This window comes from Mobula birostris, chromosome 16, assembly GCF_030028105.1.
Source record: "Mobula birostris isolate sMobBir1 chromosome 16, sMobBir1.hap1, whole genome shotgun sequence".
Lineage (NCBI taxonomy): Eukaryota > Metazoa > Chordata > Chondrichthyes > Myliobatiformes > Myliobatidae > Mobula > Mobula birostris.
The window spans coordinates 7,295,124-7,309,009 of NC_092385.1; positions in this window are offsets into that span (position 1 = coordinate 7,295,124).

Sequence of the window (13,886 nt, forward strand, 5' to 3'; positions counted from 1 at the left end):
GCAAATAAAAGGACAGGGTTTTTGTGAAGAGACCGTGAAATGAAGCAATTTCACCATTAATTGCTTTTCTCTCCAGTCCCCAGCGTAGCTGTGTGTCTCTGTTTTTCGATTTGGAGTCAATGGTGTGATGTGAGGAGGAGAAGGGAGAAACAGTGATGAGGAGACGCTCTGTTTCAATTACACTCTGTTAGTGTGTAGGCTTTTTGAATCAGGGTCAATCTGACTGGCTACTGACCATAAGCAAGTGTTTTAAAGATGTCTGCAAATTATCTGGAAGCTCTCTAAGGCCAGTTCCTTAAAGTGTTGGCAGTTTCCAGCGACATTGCATGCAATGGTAGATTTAAAAGTTTCATAGACACAAAGAGCACTTTAGAGATAAATTAGGAAGCATTTTGTCATGTATTTCAGGGCTTCACGGAATCATAATGGAGCAACTTGAGGCTGTTTGGTCCATCAAGACCATGATTGCTTCTCAGTTCCATCTCCTGCTCTTATCCGTAGCCTGCAAATTTGTTCATTTGTTTTGTGTTGTGTCATATGACATGGGCGATCATGGTCTTTTCAGGACCATGGTTATTCTTGGCAAATGCTTCTACTGAAGTGGTTTGCCATTGCCTTTTTCTGGGCAGTGCTTTCACAAGACGGGAGGCCCACTCATTATCAACACTCTTCAGAGATTGTCTGCCTGGCATCATTGGTCACAAAACAAGACTTGTGATATGCACCAGCTGCTCATACGACCATCCAGCACCTGCTCTCATGGCTTCACGTGACCCTGTCTGGGGGGCTAAGCGAGTGCTACACCTTGCCGAAGGGTGAGCTGCAGGCTAGCGGAGGGAAGGAGTGGCTTACACACCTTTGGTAGAGACATATCTTCACCCCACCACCCAATTACTTCCCCCAAAAGTTTGTCCAATTACTTTCTGAAGGACCTATGTACACCAGTCCTGTCGACCATCTCTTGGTCCACAGCTCCTATGCCTTCAGATGCTGGAGTCAGCTTGTGCTAGATTTCTCCTCAAGAGGGAACTTCTTCACCACGTTCGTCATGTCAAGACCCTTTGGATATGAAGGGGATTTACCAGGATGCTGCCTGGATTAGAGAGGACATGTTATGAAGTTAGGTTGAGTGAGCTAGAGCTTTTGCCTTTGCAGCAAAGGAGGACAAGCAGAGACTTGATAGAAGTACACGTAGATAGGGTGAACAACCATAGACATTTTCTCACAATGGAAATAGCCAATTCAAGAGGGCATAATGTTAAGGTGATTGGAGGATAGTATAAGGAGGGATATCAGAGGTAAGTTTTTTATCCAGAGAGTGGTAGGTACGAGGAATGCACTGCCAGGGGATGTGCATTCCCTGAGTCAGATAGATAAGGAACAATTTAAGATTATCTTAAATAGGCACCTGGATGAAAGAGATATGGAGGGCTATGTGGGAGGGAAGCATTAAATTGATCTTGGAGTAGGTTAAAAGTCTGACACAACATCACAGGCTGAAGGGCCTGTATTGTGCTGTAGTGTTCTATGTTCTGTTATCTAGGCCCCAGTCTCAGTTTAATGAAGATTTTAATAACACTTAAAAGGTGGCTGTAGAGGTCAGGTTAAATGGTATATTTAAACTAGAGGTGATCCTGTCTCCTAGTTCACCATAAAAAAAACACGATTTGCTAGTGCCCGCTCACTTCAATTCTACTTCCACCTTCCCACTCCAATATGTTCAGTCCATGGCCTCCTCTACTGGGGCGATGAGGCAACGCTCAGGTTGAAGGAACAACACTTTATATTCCATCTGGGTAGCCTCCAATTTGATAGCATGAAAATGCCGATATTTGCTCCCCTCCCCCACCACCATTCTCCATTCTTGTTTCCCTCTCTCACCTTATCTCCTTACCTGCCCATCGCCTCTCACTGGTGCTCCTCCCCTTCCCTTCCTTCCGTGGTCTTCTGTCCTCTCCTATCAGATTCCCCTTCTCCAGCCCTGTATCTCTCACGCTAATCAACTTCCCAGTTCTTTACATCATCTCTCCCCTTCCTTCCCTGTTTCACCGATCACCTGCCACCTTGAATTTCTTCCTCCCCTCCTCCACCTTCTTAGTCCGTCTCCTTCCCACTTCCTTTTCAGTCCTGCTGAAGGGTCTCAGCCCGAAACATCAACTCTTTTCCGTAGATGCTTCCTGACCTGTTGAGTCCCTCCTGCAGCTTGTGTGTGTTGTCCATGGAGGAGAGACTGGCTTCTGTGCTGAGCTGTGTCCACAACTTTCTGCAGTTCTTTGCAAGTGTGAAGACAGACACCATCTCTGGGCTATCCAGTTCACTACCCACCCTCCCCAATGCAATTATTCGAGTTACAACTTCACCTTGAAAGAAAATACTGTATAAAAAACCCCGCAGATCCAGCAAATCCGAAATAAAAGCAGAAATGCAGGTCAGGCAGCATCTTTGGAGACAGAAACAAAAGTTCACTAGTCCCTAATTTTGAGAATGTGACCCTTAGCTCACTGATTCCCCAACCAGGAGAGTCATAGAATCATAGAGCATTACAGTAGGAAACAGACCCTTCAGCCCATCTAGTCCATGCCAAACAGTTATTCTGCTGAGTTGCATGGACCCACTTCTGGACCATAACCCCCCACACCCCTCCCGTCCGTGCACTTATCCAAACTTCTCCCAAATGTTGTAGCCGAACTCACATCCATCACCTCCACTGGCAGCTAGTTCCACACTCACGCCACCCTCTTGCGCGAAGGCATGACCCAGTTAGTCCCCTGAAGAACGTCAAGGAGTGGAGTGTGCAGGCGGTATGGCAGTGTGACAATCAGCAGAACGCTTTACAGTGCCAGAGACCAGGGTTCAATTCCAGCGGCTGTTTGTACACTCTCCCCGTCACCACCTAGGTTGCCCTCGGGTGCTCTGGTTTCCTCCCACAGTCTATTGATATACAGGTTAGGGTCAGCAAGCTGTGGGCATGCTATGTTGGCGCCAGAAGCATGTCGACACTTATATTCGAACTGTGCTGACGCAAATGAAGCATTTCACTGCGTGTTCCAATATCTCAATATTTGTGTGACAAGAGAAAAAAACACTCATCTTGTTTTCTGCACTGTTGAATCCTCATCAGAGACCTACTAATACCTGCTCTGAGAGTTTCGTCGGATGTACCGGGGGCAAAGTTGACAAAAACAATCCATGGATCATCCCTGCCACCTCAGCGTTGCTGCCTAACTGTTGCCAGATATAGTCATTATGAAATTAAATACTTCAATAAATCTCTTCAAGTTAAAGGGAGTATGTTAAGCGACCTCCTCAGCGAGAGTGCCCCAGGTTATCCTGACTCACCATAGTAACCACCAGGCATGGAAGTAGGCCCGTTGGCACTTGCTGTCATACCGGGTAACTTGGAGGGCCTGACTGAAAGCGAATTGTCCTGTTCAAAGACCCACTTGTCAATTAACTATCGGTGTCAGGAGAAGGAGTGGGAATGGGCATGGACGGCAAAGGCAAGGCCAGAAGTATTTTGTTTTCTGGCGTGTGATTCGCTGACAGTTCTCTCATTACTAAGTGATGTGCAAGTGATCTGCAATTGTAATTAATCCTTGAATTGAAAGAGGCACAAGTCAGACTCAGAGCATTGGGATTTTTCTTTCAAAAAATCAAGCATAATAGGAGGAGAACGATTCGCCAACCAATGGAAATGCTCACAGCCATTAACCTTTCACCTGTGCTTGGTACCAGTTGACAGGCAGTTAATTTTAATTTGCAACGAGTCACTAGAGCAACATAATTTGTGTTGAATTTGCTCACTTAATTGAGGTTCGTTGTGGGAGTATAATATGTTCCCCTGAAGGAGAGAAAATCACGAGATTTGCCTTCAATACCAGTTACATTATTTTAATGTAAGCTGCATTCCTGTGGTCTTGGAATTTACAGAGAAGCAGATTGAGGGAGTGGTACAAAGAATACCAACCTTTGTCCCCTCAGTTGATTCCTGCTGGAAGAACCCGGTGGGTCAAGCAGCCTCTGGTGTGGCAAAGGGATGTCCAACATTTCGGGTCGAGACCCCGTGTCAGGTCTGAGGATGTAGAGGGAAGAGCGTTAGGGGAAGCATAGCGGTTAGCGCAGTGTTTTCAGTCTCACTGATGGGAGTTCACTTCTGCCGCTGTCTGTAAGGAGCTTTTTCGTTCTCTCCGTCACTGCATAGATTTCCTCCAGGTGCTCCGGTTTCCTCCCACGTTCCAAAGATGTATGGGTTGCGGTTAGTAAGTTATGGGCATGCTATGTTGGCACTGAAGCATCATCTCCTTCATGACTATACAGTGACCTAACACGGCACACTAGCGTAGTGGTTGGCACAACCCTTTACAGTACCACCGACCCAGGTTCAATTCTTGCTGCTGCTTGTAAGGAGTTTGTACGTTCTCCCCGTGACTGCGTGGGTTTCCTCCGGGTGCTTCAGTTTCCTCCCACAGTCCAAAGACGTACCGGTTGATAGGTTAATTGGTCATAGTAAATTGTCCCGTGATTAGGCTAGGATTAAAATCGGGGGATTGCTGGGCAGCCAGAAGGGCCCATTCTGTGGGGTATCACAATAAATAAATACATAAATAAATAAATAACCCGCCCTTCCAAGTGAGGTGGAGATCCACACACACCTGCTTCAAGATGGTCTGTTACATTCGATGCTATTGATGTGGCCTCCTCTACCCCTGTGAGACCAAGTGCAGACTAGGTGACCGGTGTTTGCAGAGGACTGGTGTTCTGTCTACAAGGTTCCCCATTCCCTCCCCAACCTGTCTGCTCTTTACCTTCCCTACTGCCCAGGTGAGGCCCAGTGCAAACTAGAACCCCAAGCTCACACCCTTTCTCAACCCTCCTCTCAACAATTTCTCAGCCCTCTCCTCACCCCTCCTCTCACCTATCCCTCGCATCTCCCTCCCCTCCCTCCATCCACCATCTCCCACACCCCTCCCTCGCACAACCCTCACATTCTATGGGCTGGATTAAATCCACTGCTTCTGCAAGGGCAGAATCTCATTTGTCACTTTAAATCCAATTTCAGTCTCAGTCCTCCATGGGATGGAATGGATTGGGGCAGATCGCATTGAGTGAAGCAGCTCTTCGTAAACCGTATTGGTTTTCATAAATGCAGTATGCGCTGTTTACCCGAGCAAAAAATATGGGATTCTTTCCGTGATATAAAAGAACATCAATCATTTATCTGTGAAGTCGAAGTTCCTTTAAATCACTATATTCCTGGAGTATGTAAGAGAAATTGTAATCTGCAAGTGTGTCTGTAAATGTGTGTGTTTGTTTAGAACTCTGTGGAGGAGCTACCGAAATATCAGTCTCTCGGTTTCCCTATTTTAGTTTACACCTAATAATTCATATCTATATATCATCTTGGAATAGTTGAGGATATCAAAAACGCTTTGCAGCTGATGATAATCTTTTGAAGAAATGGTATTAAATATAAGGAACCTTGCCCAGCAAGATCCTATGAAAAGCGTAAAATAGTTGGTATTCAGTGAGGGATAATTCTTGAATAATTCCCCTGAACTTCCTGGAAACTGTGTATTGGGATCTTTCACATTTATGATAATTTATGCCGTGTGAGTTTTCTGTACCGACGTGCCTGTTGCACTGATGGAAGCATGTTCGTCATTGTACCTGTACCTCACCATATTTGTCCGCATGACCATAAGCTGGACCTCAGATTCAGATGTATTTATTTAGGCACCATGGCGGCGTAGCAGTTAGCACGATGCTATTGCGGGGTAATGTGAGGGTTGGAAACATATGCATAATTCACACCCACCGACATCGAGTTGGGGTTCACTTTCAGAGGCTGGCCTGGCCTGCTGACGTAAAGACTTGAACTGCTTTTTATCGCACTTGATGTTCTGTGTTTGGTTGACAATAAAGGAGTTGTTATGGCTTCTCTTAAACTGAAAACGCCTCTGCCATTTTATTTACAGCTTGAGCTGCTCTAGAGTTGGTAGTTCAAGTCTGATGGCGTTGTGTAAGGAGTGTCCGTACGTGGAAACACCCCGTGCAATGCGTGGGCTTTCCCAGGGTACTCCAGTTTCCTCCCACAGTCCAAAGGCATACTGATGCACTATCAATTACTCCAAAAGACTGGAAGTAGATTAGGTACTGAAAGGCTTTTATTAGCAGTAAAATGTGACCTCGACCATGCTGAGTGTCTGCCCCTGGACTGAGGTGGAGGAGCAATGGCGCGATCGCCTTTATTCAGGGATCTGTGGGAGGAGCCACAGGAGCAGTCAGCAGAGGGGCGTGTCCAGTCAGGTAACCCAGTTACAACATATATATATATATGGTTTACCACACATACTGGGTAGGTTAATTGGTCATTGTACATTGCCCCGTGACTAAGTTAGTGCCGATCAGGTTTGTTGGGGGTTGCTGGGGCAGCACAGCTTGAAGGGCCGGAAGGCCTACTCTGCGCTGTATCACTAAATAAAATAAAATAAAAAGTTTATCACCTGGAACATAGAGTGAAACAGGTCGTTTGCATTAACAACCAGCACAAACTAAGGAAATGCCGGGGGCAGCCCACAAGGGTCAGCAAACATTTTACCACCAGCGGAGCATGCCCATAATGCTCAGCAGAACACGCAAGCTGCGAAAACAATGTCAACAGAACAAGATAACAAAAACACCCACAGCAAAACACGACCCTTTCCTCCCCTCATCCTGCCCACCCACACAGTCAATCTCCCAAACCCAGGACAGGCTCCCTCCAGTCTCTAGTGGTCTCGTGGACCCACAGCCATTGGGCTTCAACCATCAGGCCTCAACTTCCGGACTCGCCTTCGAATTTGGTGCTTCAGTTTTCGGTTTCAACTCAGGACCTGCTGATAACAGAGCAATTAACTCCAGACTTACTGACACGTAATTCAGGACTATAAGGTTCCTTTAAGACATAGAAATTGCTTTCCCACAGAACAAACCCCTTTCCCATTAGTCTTCCTCCGTCAACTCTTCTCTCCATATTCCCATTAGCTCCCTTGGATTCCGCCACTCACCAATTCACCAGGGGCAATATACAGCAGCCATTTTACCTGCTGACCACATCTTCAGTTCGGCTGGAAGTTTTCGGGTCTGCTCATGTCATGTTAACTCACCGTCCTCCTGTGGAATCCCTATGGAGTTAAAAGTTCAAAGTGAATTTATTATCAACGTACATATATGTCACCATATACCACCCTGAGATTCATTTTCTTGTGGGCATACTCAATTAATCCATAATAGAATAATACCCATAACAGAATCAATGAAAGACCACACCAACCTGGGCAAAAGACGACAAACTGTGCAAAGCACAAAAAAGAAAAAAAATAATAATAAATAAATAAATAAGCTACAAAATATCGAGAACATGAAATGAAGAGTCCTTGAAAGTGGGTCCATAGGTTGTGGGAACAGTTCAGTGATGGGGCAAGTGAAGTTGAGTTAAATTATCCCCTCCGGTTCAGCAGCCTGATGCCTGAGTGTTAATAACTGTTCATCAACCTGATGGTGTGAGTCCCGAGGCTCCTCTTCCTTCTTCCTCTTGCCAGCAATGAGAAAAGAACATGAGCAGAGTGGTGGGGGGTTCCTTGATGACGGACTTCTAGCTTCTAGAAAGACCTCACAAATCCCAGACCACAAAACAGGCCAACACACATGCTCCCATTGATGACAGGATTTAGTGGGATTACGGTAAATATCCACAGGGCAATTAAAACCCACTTTGGTCAACTTAAGGCAGAGGGGGCCCCACCATGTCAATGTACAATATCATCAGCTTTTAAAAGGGGTAAAAACTTGAGGGGCATACTAATCAGTACCAAGTTACATGCAGCACCACACTGCTGACATCCCACCTCTCCCGGAACTTCCGGGAGTCTCCCGCATATTAATAGTGGCTCCCTGATGCCCACAAATTATATACAATATCACAGAAATCAATTTTTTTGAGAGCGAGCGAGCGAGAGAAAGCAAGAGAGAGTGCGACAGTGACCGAGAGAGAGAGAGAGAGAGAGAGAGAGAGCATACAAGCGAGAGCGCGCCATTGCAGAGTGTTCCAAAAAAAAATATAAGACGTACGTCACCCCAGACTACACTAAAGTGTACCCCTGCCTAATAGGGGTCAAAATAATGACAGTGTTGCTCGCTGCACTGTTTGTAACAGTGACTTTTCTCTTGCCCATGGTGGGTTAAGACTGTAAAAGACATGTTGAGGTGAGTTTAACAGGTGTCATTCGTTCATTAGCATAGCTAACGTTATTTAAACTAGCTGGCCAGCTGCTAAGGAGCTACTCTATTGCAGACATCCCACCTCTCCCGGAAGTCTCCCGCAAATTGATGGTGCTACCTCCCTGAGATGAGTTTTTGCAGGGTGGGATGTCTGTTAGTGTAAACATGCCATATTAGATACATAGGGGAGACAGGCAACAGCATCAGAGTCAGACTCACAGGGCACCTCAGTAATATTGCTACGGAAGACCAGAACAGACCAGTTAGCAGACATTTCCAGCAGCATGGGATCCAGTCTTTGGAGATCCTATGCTAGGGAACAAACATGAACTGGTGAAACCTTCAAAGGAAAGGAGCAGAGAGGAAATGGATTGAAACATTTCAAACCTTCTCCCCAAACAGTCTCAATGAAGCCTAATGACTGGGTCTAAAAACAAACCTACTCCTCAAATAGTCTAAACAAAGCCTAATAACTAGGCCTAAAATACAAACTCCCCAAATGCTCTAAACCAGGCCTGAAAACAAAACCTACTCCTCAAATAGTCTAAATTAAACCTAATAATCAGACCTAAAAATATTGAATGGATCTATAAATTTAGAGCATTGAGAATCCCTGTTAATCTAATCCAGTCTAGGGGAATCCATTGCAAGCAGATGCAAAAGAAAATACCAAAAAACTACAGAAAGCAGGGAAAGTATATCATCTTGGAGCTCATGTACAGCCCCATACATCCCTCATTACAGATTGCCCCCAATGCAGACCAACTCTAGTGGCACATCAGCCCATCAACAGGTAGATGTACAGCAATATGGTGCTCCAGAACAAGCGATCCCCAAGCAGGCCAGGTAAAGACCTTCTCCGCCAGGTCCCCCTCTCTCTCACTGCAAAACCACCCCCCCCCACTCTCTCCCCGCCAGGCCCTCATCTCCATCCTCCAACCCTACCCCTAATCCTAACCTTCACACCACTCTATCCTCCAGCTTCTCACCTCCATCCCCCAGTCCTACCCCAATCCCTAACCCTAACCTCCACACTGCTCTACTGGCTGAGACCCCTACAGTCCCTGTCTCACACCCCCAGAAACCTTGGCCCACTCCTCTACAAGCCCGATCACTCATTGTGTACAATTCACACCCACCCAACACCATCCATAAGCAATAACCTCACCAACCTTTGTCACCACTCCCACAAACCCTTAGTATATCATAACCCTGAACCTTAATGAGATAGATGGTAGAACAAGAAAGATCCCAATAAAGACAAGCGGCATTGGACCAGGTTGATGAAGGCGTGGGCCAGATCAAAGTGGCAGGATCAAGTGACACTGAATCTCCAGTAATGAGATCAAGAAACACAAGAGGGATAATTTTACTTAGAGGGAATTAGGTTTGATTTCGATGACTTACAGCTATAACATTGAGGATCGTGTATCTTGTGGGCACTGATTTGGAAGAAATGTGAGCCAATTTCTGCTTCAGCTGGAAGAAACTCTCCTCTTCCAGTCAGAGCAAGAACAGGGTTCCTGTTGTTCTCACCTATCATCCCACCAGCCTCCATCTTCAGTGGATCAGAATCAGAGTCAGAATCAGGTTTAATATCACCGGCATGTCGTGAAATTTGTTAACTTAGGGGCAGCAGTACAATGCAATGCATGATAGATATATAGAAAAAATAAATAAATGAATTACCTTAAATGTGCATGTGTATATTAAATAGTTAAATTAAAAATTTAGATTTACCAAAATGTTGCCTGGGTTTCATCTCCTAAGTTACAGAGAAGGGTTGAACAAGTTAGGTCTTTATTCTTTGAAGCGTAGAAGGTTGAGGGGGGACTTGATAGAGGTGTTTAAAATTATGAGGGGGATAGATAGAGTTGACGTGGATAGGCTTTTTCCATTGAGAGTGGGGGAGATTCAAACAAGAGGACATGAGTTGAGAGTTAAAGGGAAAAAGTTTAGGGGTAACATGAGGGGGAACTTCTTTACTCAGAGGGTGGTAGCTGTGTGGAATGAGCTTCCAACAAAAGTGGTTGAGGTAGGTTCGATATTGTCGTTTAAAGTTAAATTGGATAGATATATGGACAAGAAAGGAATGGAGAGTTATGGGCTGAGTGCAGGTCGGTGGGACTAGGTGAGAGTAAGAGTTCGCTACGGACTAGAAGGGCTGAGATGGCCTGTTTCCGTGCTGTAATTGTTATATGGTTATATGTTATATGGTTAAAAATAGTGCAAAAACAGACATAATAAAGTAGTGAGATAGTGTTCGTGGGTTCAATGTCCATTTAGGAATCTGATGGCAGAGGGGAGGAAGCTGTTCCTGAATCACTGAGTGTGTGCCTTCAGGCTTCTGTACCTCCTACCTGATGTAACAATGAGAAGAGGGCATGTCCTGGATGATAGCGGTCCTTAATAATTGACTCTGCCCTTCTGAAGAGCCGCTCCTTAAAGATGTCTTGGATACTGCAGAGGCTAGTACCCATGATGGGGCTGACTAATTTTACAACTTTCTGCAGCTTATTTTGCTCCTATGCAGTAGTGGCCCTCCCCCCATACCGGCCTGTCAGGATGCTCTCCACAGTAGAGCCATCGAGATTGCATCCGCTGTAGACCGATTGCTGTAGACCAAATTGCAGTGGGTCCAGGTCCTTCCCGAGACAGGAGTTGATCCTAGCCATGACCAACCTCTATGACATTTCATCGTCATAGAAGTGAGTGCTATTGGACAAAAGTCATTAAGGCAGCTCACACTACTCTTCTTGGGCACTGGTGTAATTGTTGCCCTTTTGAAGCAGGTGGGGATTTCTGACCCTAACAATGAGAGATTGAAGATGTCTTTGAATACACCTGCCAGTTGGTTGGTACAAGTTTTCAGAACCTTGAAGTTTTCAGAACCTTGCCAGGTACTCCATTGGGGCCTGCTGCCTTGCGAGGGCACATCCCCCCCCCCCGCCCCGCAGAAAGGCAGCCTGATGTCGACCTCCAAGACAGAGGTCAAAGAGTCACGGGATGCTGCAGGGATCTTCGCCAATCTAGTTAAATTCTCCCTTTCAAAGTGAGCATAAAAGGCATTGAGCTTGTCTGGTCCTGAAGCTTCACTGCTATTCATGCTACTGGGTTTCTCTTTGTAGGAAGTAATGTCCTGCAAACCATGCCAGAGTTGACGTTCATCTGATGTCGCCACCAACCTCGCTCGGAATTGTTTATTCGCTCTTGAAGTAGCCCTCTGCAAGTCAGACCTGGTTTTCTTGGAGAGACCTGGGTCACCAGGTCTGTACATCTTCCATAACTTACACTGGTATGGTCCCTTTCTGTTTTAGATTACTAGCATCTGCCAATTTTCACTTTAATTGATGACCTGCCAAAGGTCTCTTTCTAGTCACATGAGGACCGTGGGAAATTTATTGTCCATCACTGATTCTCTAGAGGGAAGGGAGAGTCACCTTTATGAACCTCCAGGCTTTAGACTCTGTGACATTCTCTCTTCTCCCCACTGCCCATCAGGCAGAAAATACAAAAGCCTGAAGGTACTTACCACCAGGCTCAAAGTCAGCTTCTATCCTGCTGTTATGAGACTATTAAATATTCCCCTAGGAAGATAAAATGGACTCTTGACCTCACGATCTACTTCATTATGGGCTTGCACTTCATCATCCGCCTACGCTGCACTTTCTCTTCATCTGTACAACTGTCTACCTTCTGTTACCATCTAGCTCAATGCACTGATGTGATGAAATGGCCTGTATGGATGGCATGCAAAGCAATTTTATTGCTGTACCTCAGTGACAATAACTTAGCAACAATAACATACCAATTTAGTTTAATGTCCACAGATAGAATCGCATCCAATTAAATTCAGAGTTTGTGTAGAAAATCTCCCTTAGTTTGTCTTCTTAAATCTGATGGGTCCTTGTTTAGATATGCACAGGTAGTTTAGAGTCATACAACAGGAAAACAGGCCCTTCAGCCTGTCGAGTCTGTGCTGATCATCAGTCAACTGTTTACATCAATCCTATATAGCACATAGAAAATTATTTCCTCACAGAACATAGAAAACAAGAACATCAAAACTGCTGCATTGTCACACAGGGAGGACGCAGAACACTACAGCACTGCACAGGCCTTTCTGCATACTACTGGAGTTGTACAAAGGCTTGGTGAGACCACACGTAGAGTATTGTGTGCAGTTTTGGTCCCCTAATCTGAGGAAAGACATTCTTGCCATAGAGGGAGTACAAAGAAGGTTCACCAGATTGATTCCTGGGATGGCAGGACTTTCACATGAAGAAAGACTGGATAGGCTAGGCTTATATTCTCTGGAATTTAGAAGATTGAGGGGCGATCTTATTGAAACGTATAAAATTCTGAAGGGATTGGACAGGCTAGATGCAGGAAGATTGTTCCCGATGTTGGGGAAGTCCAGAACGAGAGGTCACAGTTTGAGGATAAAGGGGAAGCCTTTTAGGACCGAGATGAGGAAAAACTTCTTCACACAGAGACTGGTGAATCTGTGGAATTCTCTGCCACAGGAAACAGTTGAGGCCAGTTCATTGGCTATATTTAAGAGGGAGTTAGATATGGCCCTTGTGACTAAAGGGATCAGGGGGTATGGAGAGAAGGCTGGTACAGGGTTCTGAGTTGGATGATCAGCCATGATCGTACTGAATGGCGGTGCAGGCTCGAAGGGCCGAATGGCCTATTCCTGCACCTATTTTCTATGTTTCTATGATGTTGTGCCGATCTTTTGACTTACTCTAAACCAGGGGTTCCCAACCGAGGGTCAACAGACCCCTTGCTTATTCATATTCGTCCATGGCACAAAAAGGTTGGGAATCCCTGATCTAAACCTTCCCTCCCAGAAGGTCCTTCATTCTTTTTCACCCATGTGCCCACCTACGAGTTTCTTAAATGTCCCTAATGTACTTGCCTCTACCACCCCTGGCAGCATATTCCATGGTCACTTTGGAAAGCTGCCTCTGATACATTGCTCCAATCACCTTAAAATTACGTCCGTCTTGTATTAGCCATTTCCACCCTGAGATTTCCTCTTAAAGGGAAGTCTAGTACAAGCTCTCTCCAGCATCTGAAGACATAGAAACTGTGAACCAAGAGAAAAGACCCAGCTCATTCAACCTATTCTTATAATGCATTCTCTCTAATCCAGGCAGCGTCCTGGTAAATCTCCTCAGCACCCTCTCTGAAGCTTCCACATCCTCCCTTTAATGAGGCAACCAGAACTGAACATAATACTCCTGGTGTGGTCTAACCAGGGTTTTATAGAGCTGCAACAGCATTTTGGGGGTGTACTCATTTAAGGAGGGCTGGTGGTGTAGTGGCTTCAGGTCCAGACTTTGGGACGAAAGGTCCCGAGTTCGAATCCAGAAAGGTTCCCCTGCTCGCTTTCCATCCGTTCTGGGTTACGAGCTGGTGATATCTTTAGAAACTCATCCAGCAGAAGGCAATGGCAAACCACTGCTGTAACTTACTTCGTACGCAGTTCCCCACTACGTCAGAGAGGTGTGGAGGGAAATCGTCCGCTAAGCGGAGAAACTCCGGATGTGACGTACCTTTCCTTTCCTACTCATTTAAGGAGGATTGTGAAAAGGTGGGAGTCAGTCCCTAGAGACCAG